Source organism: Ictalurus punctatus, chromosome 9, assembly GCF_001660625.3.
Source record: "Ictalurus punctatus breed USDA103 chromosome 9, Coco_2.0, whole genome shotgun sequence".
Classification (NCBI taxonomy): domain Eukaryota; kingdom Metazoa; phylum Chordata; class Actinopteri; order Siluriformes; family Ictaluridae; genus Ictalurus; species Ictalurus punctatus.
This window is the reverse complement of record NC_030424.2, coordinates 9560826-9577173: the sequence shown is the minus strand read 5'-3', so window position 1 is coordinate 9577173 and position 16348 is coordinate 9560826. Positions and strand designations below refer to the sequence as shown.

Genomic DNA, 16348 nt, shown 5'->3' with positions numbered 1-16348 from the left:
ATGCATTCATATCACACATGACATTTCCAAATATGGAAGGTGAAAAGACAACAATAATAATGCAACTGGGCCAATAGAATAATAATAAAAAAAAAGCAAGTGGGGCAATAGAATGCATGTATGTAGCCATAAAATCATAACCATAAAATTCATATTTATTTCTTAGACAAACCACTTATAAAACTGCCAAATAAATCATTATATTTCTACTCTACATCATGCAACAATATCTCTAATTCATTGTTGGCGAAGTTCATCTCCTTATACTCCATGCTGTAAAAGTATTGCAAGCAGGCTACTGGGCTTTTAAAGGGAAGTTGTTTACCATATATGGCGATTTGGGGTGTTTCATTATGCACTTGAGTTTAGCCGTGTACAAGCAGAGCAGTGGGATTTATCAACGTCCATTGAGTTCACATGCATGTCATGGCCCCAGGGACAATTCCATCTTTGACCACTAGAGGGCACCCTGATTGTCTTCTTCTTCTTCTGTTGTCTTCCACCGTTTCGTGTTTTAATCATTCCCATGTGTGTTTCATTTCCCTGATTGATTAGTGCTCCTATTTAAGTTCCCTGGTTTTTCTTCTCAGTGGCTGGAACGTTGCATGAAGTTAGGTTATGGGCTGAGTGCTCACAGTTTGTTATTGTTCAGTTTATGCACTGTTTGGTTTTATTTAGTGTTTTCTTAGGGTTTCTTTCCTAGTTGTACTAAGTTTCTGATAGCCCTAGTACCTAGTGTGTTTATTCCTCAGGTTTATTTTCCTGAGCCTGTACCCTGTGTTCTGTCTTCAATAAAAGAAATTGTGCATTTGTATCCACCTCCTGGACTCCCTCATGACTGAATGCTCCAGCCACTCATGTATACAGCAGAACTTCAGTGCTGGTTGGGAGTGGATTTTGGCTTGTGAGGTGGGGACACCTTAAGAGGTGGTTCACCAACAGGAGGGACTTTTTGGTGCAGTGGGATAGACTGGACTAGGAGAGGGGTTGAGCTCTAAATTGGAGGCTCTCTGCTAAACCCCACCCCTGGGGCAGCTGAGGTCATTGTGTGGCTTTGGTGTTCCCCTGTCGCGTGGCTTCGGCGTTCCTGTTAAGGCCATTGTTCCCCCTGGCCCCAGGGACAACTCTGTCTTTGGCCACTAGAGGGTACCCTGATTGTTTTCATGCAACAATTTCTGTTGTCTTTATCCATTTTGTGTTCTAACCATTCCCATGTTTCATTTTCCTGTTTAGTGGTACTAAAGTTCCCTGGTTTTTCTCCTCAGTTGCTGGAGCACTGCATCAAGTTGGGTTATGTTTTTGGTCTGAGTTCCTACCTTTTTGTTATTGTTCAGATTATGCAATGTTTTTATTTAGTGTTTTCTTAGGGTTTCTTTCCTGGTTGTACTAAGTTTCTGATAACCCTGGTACCTTGTGTTTCTTTGTTTTTGTTTTCCTGAGCCTGTGTTCTGTCTTCAGTAAAGTTCTGCATTTGTATCCATCTCCTGGACTCCCTCATAATGAATACCAATTTCCTTTTGTGTACTGGCAGTGCTTGTGTACAAATTTAGAAGTTTATGCACAATTTGATAAGTGAGACCCCAGGTTCCTGGTTTGATCCTGAACTTGGGTTAGGTTTGGTTTCCACCTCTCAGCAAGTCAGAGCATGCTGCATGGACATGCTGACTTCATACTTGCATGTAAGTTGTGGGGACACTAGGGGGCAGTGTCACATGTACAAATCCATAATTACAGGAAATGGACAGCAAACAAAAAACAACAAAAAAAAAAAACATTTGGAATGGAAAACAAAGAGTTCCATGTTTCACCATAGGAATAATGGATGGAAGATGGTGCTGAGAAAAGTTAAGGAAAAAAAAATGATGGTACAAAAAAAGTCTTGCTTGAACCATTCTAGACAAAATCCATTCTCACTGAAAATTTCTGAAGGATTTTTCTGTAATGAGTAGTACCAAGAGTTCAAGAATTAAAGCACTTCAGTTTATTAATGCTTAAATGATGTAAACCATTTGAGTTATGTTTTACATTACCTACATTATATCTTATGCTGGGAGTCTGTTAGAAAGTAAAAATAAATTGGATGTTATAATAGCAGCTACAGCCAGTAGCACATTGTATACACATTACAATAGCATAGTTTTCTATAAATCCTTGATATAATGTACCACTGAGATATATAGTATGTTTGACACTGTGTTCTCTTCAGGTTAACAGGCATTTTTGCTTGGCTTTACATGCTTCTGGTGTAACTGCAGCTTTACTATCTTTGCAGAGTTTTGCATGTTCTTGCCCATGTCTGCATTGGTTTAGCAGTTACAGAAGATCAAATAATTAATGTAATCTATCAGTGTTCGTGATGATCAAAGCCTTCGGTGAAACCTTTAACGTTCACCCTGCAGTCTGGCCCGGAGTAATACTCAGTGGCACAACCATTTTCTCTTCAGTAACAATCATGTAGTATGTGCTGCTTAGGATCATTGGCTGATAGTTATTAAAAGATAACCTCTTGTGTAGGGATTTTGCACTTCCACCTAATACTCAGTGATGATGACAGTCACATTAATGTACAAAATACCATTATTTTAAACTTGGACCATGACCCCAAACTGCATACTCCCATACTAAATATGTCACTACATCATTGGTTTTCTTAATATTTAGGCAGTTAGTATGCATTATGTTTGGTAAACAACCTATAATTCCTTCTCTCTGTTACTTGTCACAAGTATTCTCAGCTAAGATTTGTATGATGGAGAACAGTGCAGCACATGCCATGTTACAAAATGTAGCTCTCAATAGCATTTTTCTAGAGGGCAATTCCAAATTGTTAGGAGGCTCCTAAAGAAAACTGCATGGTGCATGTCTTGATATTAAATTTTACTTCATAATCAAGTCCAATCTCAGTGTGTTGGATAAAAAGAAATTTTTTAAATATATTGTTTCCTTTTCCAAATGATTGGATTACCATACCAACCAAATATAGCAATGTACAATGATACGGTGCCTACAGCCATGTAGAAAATCATGGTAAACCTTTTTTTAATTACAGAAGAAAAAAAAACAGGTGAGGTTTCTCAATTTCTCTATATAGCCTATTTTCTTCTTCCCTGCCTATATGACATTTAAATGAGGTATGATACAGTGCAGAAGCATTATGCATCAATATCTATACAGGCTCTGCTGTTGCTGCTGAGAGCTGTTCTCGCGTGCAGGGATGAGTTCGCGTGCCATGGAGGCCTATAGCGTGTGCAGCTCCCAGTCACCGGGCTCCAACCTCCCTGGGGAGCTGGGGGAGGAGATTCTGCCAAGAGATTAAAATGGGATGGAGAAAGAAGGAAGAGGGGAGGCAGAGAACACACACTACTCAGAGAAATGGCTTCCAGATGACCCTGATTTCAGTCAGTTTAACCCACTGTAGAAGCTGCCCAAGGACCAATCAGAGAGTACGTAACCTAATTAAGTGTTCAGCATTGAGGAGGACACAAAATAACAAGTGTTCTCAATTTTCTTGGTGGACTTACATAGGCTCTGGTGTTATTTCACAGGTTCTTATGAATTTGTATCAGGTTGGTTTTTTTTTTTAGGTAAAACATTTTTCTTTCTGAAACTGAAATTAAGTGTGTGATATGCTCCCATATATGGGTTTTAGACCATACATCTACACCTACACAGACATATACACTTAGATGTTGATTAGCATATGGACCCTGGAAATAGAAGCTCCTGAGGACTGCAACAGAAAAGTTTTCACTCTGTCGTCCAGAGATTGTGACTCTGAATCCCGATGAACCCATAGCCATGTGGCTGGGAGTCCAAGAGAGCAAAAAAAAAAAAAAAGCTCTCTGGGTGAGAGGGATGGCATACTCTTTCTCCCCTGTCAATCACAGGGTGTCTGTGAGCTCATGTACAGTATGTGTAGGTTACGCCACCCCATGATGCAGCATGAGCAGCAGTTTGAAAAGATTCATGTGTCTCAGAGGAAGCTGTCGCATGATATCTTGTATCTTGTGTCACGTGCATCGTCAATATTAGTTTATTAATTAACCTTAATTAAGTATGTGGACACCTGTCCATCCCATCCATATGTGGGTCTTCCCCAAACTGTTGCCACAAAGTTGAAAGCACACAGTTGTATAGGATGCTTTTGTATGCTGCAGAATTACTGGGTTCTCTTCACTGGAACTAAAGAACCCCCAAACCTGTTCCAGCATGACAGTGCCCCTGGGCACAAAGCTAGATCTCTAAAGACATGATTAGCAAATTTTGGTGTGGAAATATTTGAGTCTTGCCCTCAGCCCCACTAAACACTTTTGGGATGAATTGGAACATGTACTGTGCCACGGGCCTTCTCCCTTGACATAAGTGCCTGACCTCACTAAAGCTCTTATGGCTGAATGAACACAAATCCCCACAACTATGTTCCAAAATCTGGTGGAAAGGCCTTCCCAAAAGAGTAGAGGTCATTATAACAGCAAACAGTGGAACCAGCTCCATGTTAATGTCAATGGTTTTGGAATGAGCGCACACAGGTGTGATGGTCAGGTGTCCGCATAATTTTGATCCATCCATCCATTTTCTGTACCACTTATCCTACACAGGGTCGCCTGGAGCCTATCCCCAGGGAACTCAAGGCACAAGGTGGGGGACACCCTGGACAGGGTGCCAATCCATAACAGTGCACAATCACACACACACACACACACATTCACAGACACACTATGGACAATTTGGAAATGCCAATCAGCCTACAACGCATGTCTTTGGACTGGGGGAGACGACTGGAGTATCTTGAGGAAGCCCCTGAAGCATGGGGAGAAAGTGCAAACTCTGCACATTCAAAGGGGAGGCAAAATTCGCCACCCAACCCTGGAGGTGTGAGGCAAACATATTAACCACTAAACCACCATGCCCCCCGACTTTTCTAATTTTAATAATAATCCATCCATTTTCTGTTCTGCTTATCCTTACTGGGTCGTGGGGAACCTGAAGCCTATCCCAGGGGGCATGGGGCACAAGGCGGGGAACAGCCTGGATGGGGTCTAATAATAATAATAATAATAATAATAATAATAATAATAATAATAATAACTTGATCCTCGATTATCCTGACTCATACTGTATAGGAAGCCTTGGGGGGTACATGGGGTGGTTGTATTTCATATGCATAATTAATTAGCTTTACTACTTCTCTAGCTTACTAGCTTTACTCCTTTTTTCTTACCTCAGCTTGACCATAGACATGAGAAAGAGATCAACACCTCATTAACTTGCAATAGATAGTAAAGCAGTTTTATTGATCTGTGCTTTTTTTTGTGCTGTCAAACAGAACCCTTTGTGCTATTTTTGTCAAGTCATTAAAAGTGTAGAGACTGATGTAGTGCTGAGTGACCACATGGGTCATTAAATATAGGCAAAATATTTTAGCAGAAAAAATATGACACAAAGAAAGCACAAATGAAAAGAAATGCTTCTGTTCATTTTCTCCTCATATAGGACGCCAACTTCACAGAGTTCAACAGAGTTATTTGTTGGCTGCCATGGTCTCCCTCTGTCAACTTAGCATGCACGTGCTGTGAGAACAAAAATGAAATAAATTTAGAATGAATCTTCTAATCCATTTTCCATTGAGTCAGTGCAGTGGTGAGAATATGTACAGTATACTGCAAAGAGAGGAGGTGTTGTTTGCTTCTTTACATTTGAATCCTGTCATTTTCTAGTATGGCTATTTCTGATAATGAAATTTCATTTCATTGGAGGGTGTAAATGAGATAAATGCCATTTCATTTTGCCACCATTGTTACATAATCACATAAAACATACCCTCACAATTTGCACATTCATGTCTGTGAAGCTATGTATACCTTTGATCCAGATAATTTGATGAAATGTCAGTATTAGTACCCCAAATGGCAAAGGGAAGTCATGGAATTAAAATTCCAAAAAAGTTGGGACACGGTGTAAAATGTAAATAAAAACAGAATGCAATTATTTGTAGATGTCATAAACCCATATGTTATTCACAATAGAACATAGAAAACATATCAAATGTTTAAACTGAGGAAATGTACCATTTTAAGAAAAAAATAAGGTAATTTTGAATTTGATGGCAACAACACGTCTCAAAAAAGTTGGGATGGGGCAACAAAAGGCTGTAAAAGTAAGTGTTACTAAACAGAAACAGCTGTAGGAAGATTTTGCAACTAATTAGGCTAATTGGCAATAAGTCAGTAACATGATTGGGTATAAATTTTTTTGGAACTGGGGTTGTAAAAGCATGATTATCCTTTCTTGTTTCATTGAAGAGAGGTTGACTTTCACATTTTTTAGATATTTCTGAATTGATTGCTTAGTGCCTATTAAGCAAATACCCCAAAGGGCCAACACAGTGCCAAGACTGGGTTGGTTTCTGTAAACAGTAGTTCCATGTAGTGTGGGCACTGCAATACATGGCATGTTGCATTGTGCCAAAGAGCATAACAAATTTTTAGCGATTTAATTACTTAACATTTAAGTAGACATGAAAGAGAGACAAATGTGGGTGGCCTTTGCTGAAGTACAATCAATTTCTGCACAGCCTTGTGGCATACCACAGGCATCTTTTCGTATAAGAAACACAATTATCACAGTCAAAGATTTGGTTTGCATTTTGGGTGAATGCTCAACTCATGTCATGAAACTGTGAAACTTTGTCAAAGAATCAGAGGAAGAAGCTGCAATTCTGTTCCCTCTCACTATGAGCATTAATCATCTTCTACTGTCCACCCACCCCATTCCACCAAAACATGTGTTCCTAGAAGAGCCTGCCAATATTTTACATGGTCTGCTAACTCTGTTCTACATATGTTGAATGTATCACTTGTAATATTTACTACCCCCTTCTTTGTAGATTATGCTATGGTAAACCTCCAGGGCCTGCATTCACAAAGAATAATAAGGTCAAAGTGGCTCCTAACTGACGGATTTAGTAGAAACTCTTAATTGTAATAGAAGAATAGAGAATCCTAACTTTTTTCAGTAAGAGAGTAATTGACAAAGGATTTAACAGCTAAATGTATGCTCTAAATATTTGAAAACTTACTTCTAAGTCACTAAGACCAAAACAAGAACCTTCCTAAACAGCCACTGGAAGCACTTTAGCAATGCAGTCAAGTTAATATGTTTGATGTACAGTATTTAATGGCAACACGTTTTAAAGGGGTATTGTGTCGATGTCAGGAGTATTTCAGTTTTTGTGTAAGGGATGCAATAACATGATTTGTTAAGTAATGCAGTATATTTCATACACAACCCTCTGCTATAGTACTTGGCCACATGAAAATTGCACTGATTTTGTACTGTTATAACAAGGAACAGAAATGGACTTAATCTGTGGGATGTCATAAAACTGCACAAAATAACCCATAATATGGAAGCAGTAGGGGAAATCTATATTGTTTGCAAAATGAGTTACAAATAATAAACATAAAATGCATAAGATTGCAGAGGTATCCCCCCTGTTGCGGTTGCTTCTGGTTATGCTAACTAATTTAAAAGTTTCACAGCAACTGGACACTGACCTGTGTACATTCTCATCTGCAAGACCGATAATGCATGGTATACACAAAGTATTAATATCTTGGGGTTATAATAAAAGATTATATTTAACATTATCCTTATAAGACAAATGCTTTGATTTTCTAAGATCCCAAATAGCACTTTTGCAATCAGATAATTGGCACAGCTAGTGCATGTGTCGTTAGTGATTTACAAAGAATACTTGAATGAATTCTGTCACAAGCAAAATATTAGGAGGAAACAGCTCAAAGAGACAGTTGGAAGAGTAAATGGAACAATTTTTGTGTATATACAGCCAAAAACATACATTTTAGTGTGACATATTGTGGTTAAATCAAACTTTCAGACAGTGCTGCTGGACTTGTTGCTCTTGGCTTAAGCTGATAACACACAAGAAAATTGGGTTAAAGTCCAAGGTGCAACTCCCACTCAGCTGTCTGAGTAGTGCTTAAGTCCTTGGTTATGTCTGAGGTCTGAATTACAATGTGTGAAATTTTGCTATTAACTCTTCAATCTGAATATGGCAGAGTATTTTTATATGTATATTTATGAACTTTTTGACTCTGTGATGCAGAATCTGAAACATTCTTTCTCTTTCAGTTTTACTTTATTTATATTCAAGTTGTACACTAAATAGATCGTTACACTTCTACAACCTGTTGGAGGGAGTTGTCTATCTGTCTAGCATAACGAGGAGAGCTCTAAGTACTGTAAGTGCAGAATAACGACATTCAGATAACCATATCCAATATGAGATATATAATGACCCATTAAATAGAACACAATGTCTTAGTTGTAAAGCTGCTATTAAGCCTAGAAAGAGGTCAGTTTCATGTAGATTTTGGTTGTACTTCAGTTCTTTCCAAGTGAGCAAACTACTGTTTAATAGGCTTATTAGGAGAATAAAGTAGGCGAGTCATTGTAAAAGTGAGTAGAATCGTCTAGTTATCACTTAAATTGTAATAATAATGGGCTTTGTTGGAGTGGCTGTGGCTTGAAAAAACAACAAAAAATGTCTGGACTTCTGCGTGACAAGGCTGGAGTCCGTTGGGGCAGCTGATGCGTTTGCGTGACTGAATCCCTTCCTTCTATCACCTCCTGGTCTCCTCCTGCTGAGCTCCCCTCTGACCTCGTACATGCCCTTGTTAAGCAGCATGCTTCTGGTTTATTTGTTTTGGCTCACTGCCCATGTGTGGGCTGCATTGAACCAAAGGTTAACTTGGGGCAGCAGGCAGTTTAAGAGAGACAAGGAAATAGTAAGGTAAGAAGTGAAATAGAAGCTGGAGGGGGACACAGTAGTTCAACACTGTGTATATCCACATCCCTAAGACCTTCCCTCTCTATTCTGATAATGTAGCCATGTGAAGGTGGGCGCATGGTTAAGTACATTTCTGTGTGACTTAAATGATGGGAACCCGAAGACATAGAAAAGTTTTGAATAATTCCACGGTGATACAGAAAACCTGGACTATTTTTCCACAAATACTTTTTTTTAATTACAAATATTTTTAATTTTGCATAATTGACCAACATGCTTGCTGGATCTTTTGTCCACTCTTCCATGCAATATTCTTTCAGTTGCAAGATGTTGGAGGGTTTTCTTGAATGTACTGCCCATTTCAAATCCCCCCCACAACATTTCAATGGGATTCAAATTTGGATTTTGACTAGGCCATTTCATAACCCTCCATTTTTTTACTTTTTGAGCCATTCCTTGGTGGATTTGCTAGAGTGCTTTGGATTATTATGCTGTTGAAAGTAGAGATCGAACGATATTGATTTTTTTTAATAACTGATACCAATATGATTATTTGCATCTTTATGTGCCCGATAACCGATATGCAGAACTGCTATTTATTTATTGTTTTACTTCTGTTTTTGACACAATAATAACAACTGACCACTGAACTGAACAAACCGTTTTATTTATTACAATTTTGTCAATTTCACTTCCTCCTTGCATAAAAAACAAAACCTTTATTTATACACCAATAAACAGCGGGGTCTGAAAGAGTGCAAAAAAAAATGTAAATAAATAAATAAAGTGCACCGTTAGTGTCTTTTTTTTTTTTTTTTTAAATAAAAGCTTCAATGGGTTAAGCAGATTATGCGACTCAGTGAGTTTGTCTCTATTTCTTAGCAACAAACTGCTTAAACTTCATGTGAAGCATTTATGTAACAAATCTAATTTGTACATTAATGGCTGTTAAGGCGGTTCTGCGCGCAATTCGCCCACAAGATATCGCCATTTATCGGTTGATAAGATATTACAAAACCGATAACCGATGATGGAAAAATGCTTAAATATCAGGAAAAATAACAGTAAAACACTTTTGATTCAACTTCAACTTTCAGACAGATGGATTCTGGTCTTTGCCTATATGATCATTGGAGAAGCTGTAGTCTTGTAAATGCTATTTCCTGGCATGCCTCCCATGCAGGTCAAATTTGTGCAATCTCTTTTTGATTGTAGAAGCATGCACTTTGACACCAAAAGTTGCAAGAATTACTAGCAGTTAAAAAAGGGGTATAAGTGCAGAACATTTACCATTTTCCTTACAGTGGAATGATGTATTTCCAATAATTTGGAAATCTTTTTAAATCCCTTGCCAGATTCAGGCATCCACAACCTTTTCTCTGAAGGCCTTACAGAACTCTTTAGATCTTGGCATGATTACACTACACACCTCAATAACAACAGGGAAGACCAGTTACTAGATATGAGAGAGGGATAACTAAGGTGTGATAAATGTAGGGGTATACTTACTTATTCCATGTGACTTATCGGTTTTTTGTTCATTTAAATTGTGAAATTGACTATAAAGTATACATTTTATGTCATTTGATAGAGTATATCAACTTTATTAATAGGCACTGTTTCAAAGAAGATAACATGTTTGCTTGTCCAAATATCTCAAAAAAGCCAACAAAAAATTCATGGGGTGTTCTTATTTTTTCACATGACTGTATGTGCAAACTACTTTACCAAGTTTAGCAGTGCCAAGCCTTAACCGCTAAGCCACCAGTGGTGGCCAGTATGTGTATTTTCTGACTCTGAAACTAGGAGCAATGAATTTCCCCTAATAAACTTGCTATTAGTACATACTTGCTTCCTGACTAACTTACACACTCTCTTATTACACCTTGCTTGCATCTAAACTAGATATTCCTTCTGAGTCAAATGTTGAACTACTACTACTACTCCTCCTACTACTACTACTAATAATAATACATGATTTACTATAGTCATTGTATTATCACTTCAGTCATTATTTTACAATTAAGAAAAGTATTGCTAGCCACCTTGCAGTACCATGGCAGTCCACTGAGTGGCTATGGATTGCCAGTTAAAAGCCAGTGGTCTTTGCAACAGCCATGATATTTTCTTGCTGACACTACTATATCGTAAATATAAGTCACACACAAACACAAGATGAGTAGTGGAAATACTTGTTGAAAATTGTGATTTAGGGTTAAAAGAAGAATTAAGCCTAAAATAATTTTTGGACATTCTTTTTTGTCTATTTTTTCTGTGCCTCAATATCTAGGTTGTTAAAAAACATTTCACTGAGGACAGCTTTAGCAGTTTTAACATAACATGATGCCCTTCGGTGAAAGGTTAATTCTCAAGCCTCATGCAATAAGCTGAAACCAGATGAAAAATTTTGAGTCAAAAATGTCTTGATCAGAAGCCAAAACATTCAGATGTACCATTGAACACATTAAGAAACCAAAACATTAAGATGTACCATGGAACACCATAAAGGCCATCATCAACAAATGGAGAAAATGGGGCATCACACTGACATTACCAAGAACAGGATGTCTCTCTTAAAAAAGACCAGAAGAAATCTTGTAAGGGATGCTGCCAAGAGACGTGCAACAATATTACAGGAGCTGTAGGAATATCTGACATGTACTGGTCACTCCCAGCATGTGACAACAATCTTCCTTCTTCTTCACATTTATAGAGTAGGATGACTAAACAGAAGCATTTTCTCTCACACACACAATAAATAAAACATCCAATTCCACCTAATTCGCCCCAAACTATGTGGCAAAATGTGCTATGGACTGATGAGGCCAAGGTAGATCTATTTAGGCATGATTCTAAATGATATGTTTGATGTGAAAGCAAGACAGCTTATGACCCAAAGAACACCATACCCACTGTGAAGCATGCTAGTGGCAGCATCAAACTACCTGCAGGGCACTGTTAGACAGCTGCCAGTGATGAACATTTTCACCTTCTAGCACAATGACGACCCAAAGCTCCAAGTCAACAAAAGACTGCCTTAAGAAGAAGAAGAAGAAGAAGATCAACATTTTGGAAAGGCCCAGTCAGAGCCCAGATCTAAATCCTATGGAAAACCTGTGGAATGCCCTGACGAGGGCTGCGCACAAGAGATCCCCTAACATCTTGAAAGATCTGGAGCATTTTTGCAAGCAAAAATGGAATAAAATTGCCAAACTAAGATATGCTAAATTAGTATAGTTGAAAAGTTGTATAACAGGCAATAGCTGTGTTACCAAAGTATAAGTTAAAGGGTGTGCACAGTTGTAAAGCCAGATTATTACATGTTTTTTCTATTTAATGTTTTTCTTTTCATTTAGTGACAGGTTCATTCGCTTTTTAAAGTGGTCAAATATGAAGCGGGAGGGGTAAATGGGTGATGGTGCCTTGTGGTGGACAGGAGGGGAAATTTATGGGCTGGATGTTACAACAGTCATATGAGAAACATGCACATAAGTTTGTGGCTACACTCCATTTTATTCATTATCCTCACCCAAAGGTCTCGCACAATGTCATCCCTGAAATTGATGACCCTGGAGTGTGAAACACAGATCAAATTGGGAAATCTCAGTCAGATGGACCAAAGCTTCATATCAATGAAACCATTAGCAATGGACCACTATCTAAAAACGTAGATGCCAAAGAAAACACAGAAAAACACATAAAGCTGTCAGATATTACAAACAATGGCAGATAAATGTAGCGATGTGATTGAATGTTTGTGAAGATGTCTGAAAGGACAGCCAGTGAGAAATGTTTAGTTAGCAAAAAACACCCTCCATATCCAGTCTGCTGGACAGAGCAGTGCCAGTGTATGGATTAAGGCAGACTTGTTTAATGGCACATTCCACTGATTTACTCACTTTTGTTTTGGATACATTTGATACCCAACACATTGGACAGTGGGCTAAGGGTCATTTTGTCCCAAGTGGTTGAAGAAAAAGACTGTGCGCCTGTGTATAAAATTTCCATGAGGGACTTGAAATACTATCCATAGTTTTACTATATCATTAGTCCTCGATTACTTGTAAAAGGTGATTAATAAACAATACATGAGCAAACCACCTAGAGGTGAAGACTGATCAAACATAGCCACTTTATCACAGTAGTGTCTCTCAGTAGTACTGTGAATGGACTTCTATCTTATTGAAATGTATACCCCTGATCATCCTACGGTTTACTTTTGAACAGAAACAGATTTGTACACTGGAACACACAATGAAAATGAATAAATTGCATTTTACCAACTTCCAAATTTTTTTTATTGTCTTCAAACAGGTACAGTATATGTGATGTTGCACACATACTGTACATTTCCATGATACATTCCATAATCAGCCTCAGGGCTTCAGCAGTGCAGGCAAAATAATCTGTCAGCAACCACAAATAGCATGGATTACCCAAAACTGCTTCCAACCAGCATGATTGCATGCTTCATGACAATGCATTGCAACTTCTCTTAGCCACATCTGAATGGCACTGTTAAATTGACAAATGAGAGACTTTATAGAATAGGGCCACTATTAGTATATCCCCCCAATTCCTCCTCCTTCCTTCCCTTAACAAATCATCTCTAATCACTAACTTCACTGGTGGTCTTTCAAACTAGCTTTTAGCTCTCAACCCAAACAAACCACTGCAAACAGAGTCTGAAAAAAGGATAGCTTGTTTCTAAAAATAAAGAACATAGGAGATTTGCTCATGTTACCCTTCTGCAAATTAAGAAAACAAACAATCAAAAAAAAGTTTGTTGAATTTCAAATAAATGTAAAAACAAAAAACAAAAAACAAAACAACAACAAAAAAACCCTCTGTCGAATCCCTATGAAAAAGAGTTTGCACTGCAAGCGATAGGTAGCTATTGATCTGAATAAATCAGGTAATTAAGGTAAGAAAATGCATAAGCAGATCCAGGGCAATAACAAAAATGTTTCAAGTCTAGAATAGTTGAAAACTATTAGTAACTATTTTCTGAAGCCCTGATCCTCTGGCACTCAGATATTCCTCTATGTATAAGTATGAGTTTGTGCTCTGCTACCACCCAAACATGTTCTTCATGGCCACTCCACCAGGTCAAACAGGTGTTGCCCTTGTTGTCAAGAGTCCAGAAGGCTTTTGATGGTTTAAGCTGGCTGCCCATCCATAGATGGGAGAAATGATTTAAGGAAAAATACCTGGAAGCTGTGTGAGATTCAGTAATTAGGCAGTCACTGTAATCAATATGATATGAGACTGATAGATATGCTGAGACTCTTGACTCGTTAAGCATGCTTTGAGCTCTGCTGAATCCATGAGAGGTTTCTGTAACACTCTACACAAAGCTCAATTGTAGGATCCAAGTGCAGAGTTTATTAAATCAGATGGGAAAGAAAACAATCGTTTTTCAAAAAGCCAGGCAAAGAGGTCAAAGCCAAAAAATCAGTAAGACCAGTAAACAAATCTAAAGGACTAAGCAAAGGGTGAAAAAGCAGAGTAGGTGAACCGGTATTGAGTAGGATTCAAGCAACGGGGGCCTCTGTTGGTATGGTGTGGAATTGTCTGGTGAGCATCAGATAAGACCACAATAAAACTCTTTCCTTAATATTTCGTTAATATCTAATAGTTAATATTCATATCAAACATCAGAATGGAAAAAATGTGTGATTTCTGACTTTAACTGTGGCATAGTTTGAGTATTTCAGACACTGTAGGTGTTGTGTGAGTAGGTGAAAAGTGGAAAGTGGTTAGGATTCAGGCAATGGGGGCCTCTGGTGGTGTGGCATGGAATTGTCATACAATCATGCAGCTACATGTCAAGAGCGGTTGTGAAGAGGGATTATAATATCTTTTTATAATTTATATTAGTTACAATAATTTATAATAATTTATGAGTTATAATATCCTTTCTGGCAAAGCAAACCAATCTGACCATTTTCTTTTAACCTCTCTTATCAAGAAGGCATTTCCACCCACAGAACTGTTGCTCACTCAGTGTTTATGAATTACTCAAACCAGACCACCTGGCACCAACAGTCATGCCACGGTTAAAGTCAAAGAGATCACTTAAATTTTTCCCCATTCTGATGTTTAATTATTTACTGAAGCTCTTGACCTGCATGATTTTATGCACTGTGCTGTTGCTACATGATTGGCTGATCAGATAACTGCATAAATGAGCAAGTGTTTTCCTATTAAAGTAGATGGTGAGTGTACATATATATGTTAGTTGAATTACGGGAGGCTGCATTCTATTTAAAGTCCCCATACCCACTATAAAATATGGTGGTTGATGAGTGACATTTTGAGACTACTTTTGAACTCGTGGCCTAGATTCTATAAAACAATACAACCCCAATCCCAAAGAAGTTGGGACGCTGTGTAAAATGTAAATAAAAACAGAATGCAATGATTTACAAATCTCATAAACCCATATGTTATTGAGAATAGAACATATAAAACATATCAAATGTTTAAACTAAAGAAATGTACAATTTTAAGGAAAAAAATAAGGTAGTTGATGACCGCAGCACGTAGGAACAAAATTCCCCACTTAACTCCTTTGGGATGAATTGGAACACCAACTTCATGCCAGGCCTTCATTGCCCAACATCAGTGCCCATCCTATTGTGCTTTTGTAGTTGAATTGGCAAATCCCCACTTTTAGTGGTAAGCCTTCCCAGAATAGTGGACGATGTTATAGAAGTCAAGTGGGAACAACTTAATATTAATGCCCGGGGTTTTGAAATAGGATGTTTAATACTGAGTTGTCCACATACCTTTGGCTATATACTGTATATTATGCAATGGTTTTTGATCAGTTGGTGGGCACTTTTTTGCTGGAGAACTTGTATTGCTGTCAGTTCCTATAATGACTGGGTACTTAGATTGTATTCTGTCATTTGTAAGTTATTTGGATATAAACATCTGTCATATGAATAAATCTAACACTAAATGTTAATGTGTGTACATTTGTATTTGTAATGTGGGCCAAGTAGTTCTGCTTGTCTCTATCTGACTTGAAGCCTCCGATTTCATGACAGGCGAAGAGGGGCAGAAACCTCCAAAGCTCAGCCTCTGATGTGAGAAGAATTGAAGGGATACAGCCAGACAGCATAGGGTCATACTTAACATTTCAACACTTTTACAGGTTGTTAAATGCCCACACCTGTACCCACACATGAATCACTTGCACACATCTGACAGCCTTCACTGATGATGACACTAATTGATACATAAATGAAAGCAAAGGCTTGACAAATCACCCTCCGGCAAATCTTCTAATGTTTCTCAGTCTATAAGTCCAATCTCTGCATTCTGCATTTTATTAGCTCTTCACCAAGTTTCAGCCCACAGAACAGCCATTTTTAGTTACGTTTTGACTTTTTGCCCCATAACACATCTTTTTTTTTCTCTCTCCTGTGTTTCCTGATTGGATTGATGATGGAGACTGTACTGTGCAAGTGTGTGTGTGTGTGTGTGTGTGTGTGTGTGTGTGTGTGTGTGTGTGTGTGTTTGTGTGTG

At 38.1% G+C, this 16348-nt stretch overlaps 1 long non-coding RNA gene across 1 annotated transcript; it reads left to right on the top strand.

The window, feature by feature from the left end:
• Positions 1-405: 405 nt before the first annotated feature.
• LOC108269667 (uncharacterized) lies at positions 406-1480 on the top strand. Its single transcript, XR_001813510.3, has 2 exons — positions 406-1146; positions 1234-1480. It is a non-coding gene; the product is annotated as an uncharacterized LOC108269667 (long non-coding RNA).
• The last annotated feature ends 14868 nt before the right edge of the window (positions 1481-16348 follow it).